Consider the following 6,000-nt stretch of genomic DNA (forward strand, 5'->3'; position numbering starts at 1 on the left):
TTGTTGAGTGGTTAAGCAAAAATTGAGCCGCTCTGCATTATTATACTTTATAATAGGCAGATGACAGTTTTCATTAGTTTTTCAGAATGGGATGGTCAAAATGCTTGGGTAGGGACAAGCCTGGTCTGATGTAGATTGGCTAAGAGAAGCCATGCCTGAAAGGGAAGTAATGGAAAGTTAGCTACTCATGGCAGAACACTTCATAGTCCTGAATGCCAGGGTTAGAGGAACGTTGGAGATGGGCCAATCCAAACTTCTCCTCTTCCTGGGTACCTCCATTCTCTGGGATGAGCTGTGGCAGGGATCAGCCTCAGTAGTTGGATTTAAGCAATCACATATGCAGTAAGTAGGGAAATGAGATTAAGATAAGAACAAGGCCCCCTGGAGATGTTAATGCCTCCTCCTGGCAAAAATGAGGGCACCCTGGAACAGATTAATTTTCTGAAAAGGGCTGTGACATTTCCATTGGAACTACTGAGCTGATTATTAACCCTAAACAAGAGCAGCAACTCCTCCCTGTGCAACGCTGGTCCTGAAGGGGTCTTCTAGGAGAGCAAAGCTTTAGAAAGAGATATCCCTACCAGCCTGTGAAGTGGGCACACAGCCAGCCCTGTGATGACACAAGAAAGAACCATCTCAGCTAAGCAGACCTCTTGCCAAAAGCAAAGACCAGAAACTTCAACTCATATTTAACGTTTGTTGTGTTTGGTTTTAAGGGAAAGCAGACAAAAGTACGATGTGTGTGCATACATAAAGGCTATAACATTAGTACAGACAGCTGGCAAATCATTAATTAACAGCAGTGATGATCAAATAGCACTCTGGGGAGGCCAGAGAAAGAGGAAGTTCCCTGGACCTGGTTGCAGTTTTGCCCATGACCTGAATTCATCCTCATTAAAAAAAAAAAAAAAAAAAAAGATGGGATGGAGAAAGGAGAAAAAGCCACATAGATGCCACCTTAACACCTTCTACCCCTCTTCTCTCCTCACCCAGAGAGAACAAACAGTGAACGAGCCACACCACCCCTCTGTCTGCAAGGCGTCCCCCAAACCAGACAGACGCCAAATGAGCTGTGGGCACATGAGGCTGTGCCCAGCACAGGATAATTGTGCCATAAATATAATTAAAGTCAGCAGGAGGACCATTATGGAGAAAACCAAACTTAAAAAAAAATTAGTACTACTGAAGAAAATATCATACATTCTTTTTATTTCAGTCTAATTTTGTTTACATGATTCATACAGTTTCCAAGAGTATCCCTGGAGAACATTAGGCTGGCACCACATGCATAAACATTCATATATAGCATGTAAATTAGAAACAATCTCAGGATTTATATAGAAATTACAGCCACTTCCAGCAAATTAATTCAATGACAGAAAAAGGGTTACTGTCTCTCTTCAAATCAAGAGGGGGAAATATTGGGCAAAGCAGATTTATTTATTCCAGGGGCTTGTTCCTTGCCAGGAGCTGATGTCTCCTTGGCCTGGAGATTTCCATTTTTTTTATTGGATATGTATTGGTGATTGAATTTACTTTGAATACAGGAGCCGTCAATGTGAACCATAATGGGCTGTTTTAAGTTATAGCATAGCTAATACAGTCATAAAGTCAATTAGGCTAGAAGAGTTTGCAATAGGGAAATGATGGAAGAAGGCAAGTTAAAATATTCAAGATTATTGAATCTTAAAGCTGCAAAGCCCCAAGAGTGCAAACTTACCATTTCATAGATGAAAATACTGAGCCCCAGAGAAGATATAGTCCACCCAAGAAAACAAAGAAAATGATTGATAAAGTCAAACCAGAAACCGAGTCTTCTCCCCTGTAGTTAAGTGCCCTGAACACTTCATGAAGTCCCTCATCTTTGATATTAAAATAGAATGGGCAAGTGACATTTTCTTGGAGAATTCTGTGCTGAGCTCTTTTGTTGGTGATTTTGCTACTAGGAACTGTGGCAGACTGTCCAAAAAGCCCCAGTTCTTCAACTTCCCTGTGTGTCCTTCTCAATGTGACTTTGTAGCCCTTGAATCTGTGCTGGGCAAAGTCACAAACTTGCTTTGGCCAACAGAAGGCAATGAAGTGCCAGCCGAGTCTAGACTCCAGAGAACCAAGCAAGTTCCACTGTGCTTTCCCCTACTGGCCACGGAACTGGGCCTGGGCTAATCTGCTAGAGGGATGGAGAGACTCACAGCTAGCCTTGCCAGATTTAGCAAATATTTGGGATACACTTACACTAAAAAAGTATTTATTGTTTATCTGTAATTCCAATTTAACTGGGTGTCCTGCATTTTGTCTGTCAACTACACATAGAAGAGCTCCCAGAGACATGGTTCTGTATTAGTCAGCCAAGCCTAACCCCCAAACATATGAGTGAGCCTGGCCAAAATCAGCAGATACATCTTCCCAATCCCTGGTTGATGACAAGTGCACAAGTGAACCCAATTGACACCATCAGAACCGGCCTTAGACTCAGTAACAAAAATCAGTATTGACTGACATATAGACACTGAGGTTTGGTGGCTGTTACACAGTATTTTTGTGGCAGTAGCTGACTAATACAAGGACTGTCAGTATAAAAAATGTTCTGGGAAAATAAATTAGATTGGGCTTCAGATGCGAGTGATCTAATTGTTGTGATATCTCCTATGTATTCTATACAGAAATAGCAGGAAAGCAATATCTTGACATGCATTGCGATACTACAATAGCCAGCGTAAGTACACATTAATAGATGTATCTTGTGTGTATTTCTGCCTTTGTGGGGCCTTGCAATTGTTCTGGCACTTTGTTTCAAATGACCCAATTTGAGGTTTTACGTCTTTGTTACAGAAGAAAATGCCAGAATGAGACAATGTAGCCTTTTCAACTTCCTCTAGCTCTTTGATACATTCTCTCTGGATTAGTGTTTCTTCTGCTGTTTCTTTTCTGCCTTTGTATGTCCCCTTTCTCACTCTTCAGGGAGGTGGATGATTTAAGTGAAGGTTGATTCTCCCTGCCCTGTAATTGTGCTTCATCTCCACTCATGGTTACATTTCCAAAGCTCAGATTCATCTATCAGAGGCCCTGAACTATGTATCTTGTCGTTGTATTAGGTTGGTGCAAAAGTAATAGCAAAAACACAATTTCTTTTGCACCGAGGTTGGTGCAAAACTTTTCAAAGCACATTCACATTTATTACTTCACTGATTCCCCATAATCTCCCCATGAGAACAATTGGGCCAGGCATTGGTATCTCCCTTTGCAGATGAGGAAGCTGAGTCTCAGAGAGTTCAAGTGATTTTCCCAAGGTCACACAGCCTATCTAATGGAAGAATTAAAACTAGAACCCAGATTCTTGTTTCCTAACCTGGGACTCTGTCTGGTATCCTCTGCTGACTCCTTCATTCTGGGGCTTTGGCTAATTGATGTCATAGCCAGGTGTTTGATGGGTACCTGAATAATATTTCTGTCTAGGAGTGATTCGAGTGGAAACAGGGCATTCTTAAAGAGGCCATTAGAAATCCCCAGACCTCCACTAAAGCAGGTTTTGGTGCAGATGACTGACGACTGTATAAATGCCTTCACCTTGTAACAGCCGGTGTCAGACTCCAGAACAGAGTCCTACATTGTGGGTTAATCACTCCATATCTCTGTTTTAAAATCATGTTATGGTCTTTTAAAGGTATGTTTTAAGATGTAATGTTCTGCAAGGAGACATGGTCCATTTAAAAGCAGTGCTGCTTGAAGGTTGCTGGTTGAGGAGAACAATTGAATGCAGATGAAGTGAAAAGTACCAGGAAACGTCTTTTTCTCTGAATCTATAAAGCAAAGGCATAAGCCACCCACCAAAATGTTATACTTGCCTTGATTCTCTTTTTTCTTTTTAGAGATGACATCTCCCTAGGTTGCCCGGGCTGGACTCAAACTCCTGGGCTCAAGTGATCGACCTGTTTCAGCCTCCTGAGTAGCTGGGTGTACAGGTGCATGTCACCATGGCTCGCAACTTGCCTTGATTCTTTGCTTCATCTGAATTTTGGAAGATTGGTGACATTATCATTGGTCTCAGTGGAACAACTATCCCGATTTGCCTCAGATTGAGATATTTCTTGGCGTGGGGGCATTGAGTGCTAAAACTGAGTCAGTCCCAGGTAAGGCTTGGTCACCCTATCCCATCCTCTGCACAGCCCTTTGAGGCAAGCTGATGAACATGCCTTTCTCCTCCACCAAGAGGCAACTCATGTCTTCCACCCTGTCCATCCTAAACAAAAGAATCCTTGTACAGGGGAAATACACAATATGGATGTGCTGAAGTAATACAAGAAAGAATGACATGCCCTGGTCTCCCAAAACTGGTCTGTACCCAACCAGAAAAGAGGACTGGCTCGGAAATTAGCAGACAAGCTCAATTATTAACTTTTGTGTTAACTTTTGCCAAGAGACTAATTTACTGCCACTGAGTTTTCCTGTCTGTAAAGAGGGGCAGCAACTAGAGGTCTCTAAGCTCTCTTCTCCATATACTCCAAAGCTTGATTGTATAGGAACCAATACAGTGCCTCCACCCTGCCCGAACTCATTGTATCCTGAAGTCCCAGAAATTGCTCACCAAGCCATCTTGGGGGCCTCTCTTTTAGCTCAGCCCAAATAATGAACCCCAGCTCAGGGTCAGACATGGGGTAGAGTCTCAGGGCTTTTGCTCAGGGGTAGGCCCTTTAGCTTAGTGCTGTCTGATAAAATTTTCTGCAGTGATGAAAATATTCTGCATTTGAACTGTCTAATATGGTAGCCATTAGTCACATGACTATATTTTAAATTTATTAAAATGAAATTTAAATTTTAGTTCCTGAGTCAGAATAATCACATTTCAAGGGCTCACTAGCCACATATAGCTAATGGCTACAATATTGGACGGTGCCAGTTGAGAACACTTCCATCATTGTGAATTGTTCTATTGAGCACCATAGTTTTAGAGGACCATTTTGAGCATTTTCTCAGTAGCTGGGGAAATATCCAGAGTAGAAAAATGAGGAGAAAGACAGGAAATGGGAGGGAAAGTGGCCATCATCAGCAATAAACTTCATCTATTGGCATGGAATTGTGGGAACAATGTAGCCAGCTTATTGGAAATGGGACATCTTAAATCTTATTATAGGCAACAATCTTCCAAGAGTCAATTAAAATGCATGAAAATATATCCTTCAGTGACACCAAGGTGGAAGTTCAGGCATGGAAACTTTCTTTTCACAAACACCCCTAACTGGGCAAACTCTTTGTTTAACAATAGAAAGCACCAGGCAATAACATTAATCAGCTAAATGTAAATGTGGAAAATTTTTTTTTTTGCAAGAATCATGATAGATTTTTCCCCAAGCATTTTGTAGAATAAAAAAAATACATGGAAAGTGTTTTGTTTATTATTGAAATAAAGCAAAAATCGAAATTCATGGTTAAGTGTTCAATTCTTGAAAGCAGCATTACTGTCCTTGCTTAGGAAGTAAATAAAGAATATTTTGTGGAATTGGAGCCCCCGTAAGGATGTTGGCAACAAAGCATTAAAATTCCAGCAGTGGATTCTTAGTTCCGACTCTGGCACTGGAATCTTGTGACCTAGGGCAACTGACTTAATCTCCCTGGCCTCAATTTTCATCTTGAGTTGGAGAAAGATGGCATTGGACTGGGTCCCTGGCATCATTAACATTCTAGGATCACTTTCATGACCATATTCCTGACTTCTGCCATAGACATTAATGCTTACATCTTTTATCATAGCCATAAATATTGTATCTTTTAACACTCACAGATGATCAGTGTTGTCAGTTGCCCTCACTGAAGGCTCCCATAATCAAACCTCTAAGCACTGTAGGCCTGGCAAACCTTCAGGTTTTCTGAAACCCTCATACAGGGGGATATTCAGCATTTAACTACTCTGCTCAGAGTGAGGAATGAACACCTCTCAGGGAAATAGGAGCCCCAGCAACCGTAGATTTACCCAGAGGTGAGAGCAGAGGCTCCACCCTACTTGTA

This window comes from Symphalangus syndactylus, chromosome 9 (assembly GCF_028878055.3).
Source record: "Symphalangus syndactylus isolate Jambi chromosome 9, NHGRI_mSymSyn1-v2.1_pri, whole genome shotgun sequence".
NCBI lineage: Eukaryota > Metazoa > Chordata > Mammalia > Primates > Hylobatidae > Symphalangus > Symphalangus syndactylus.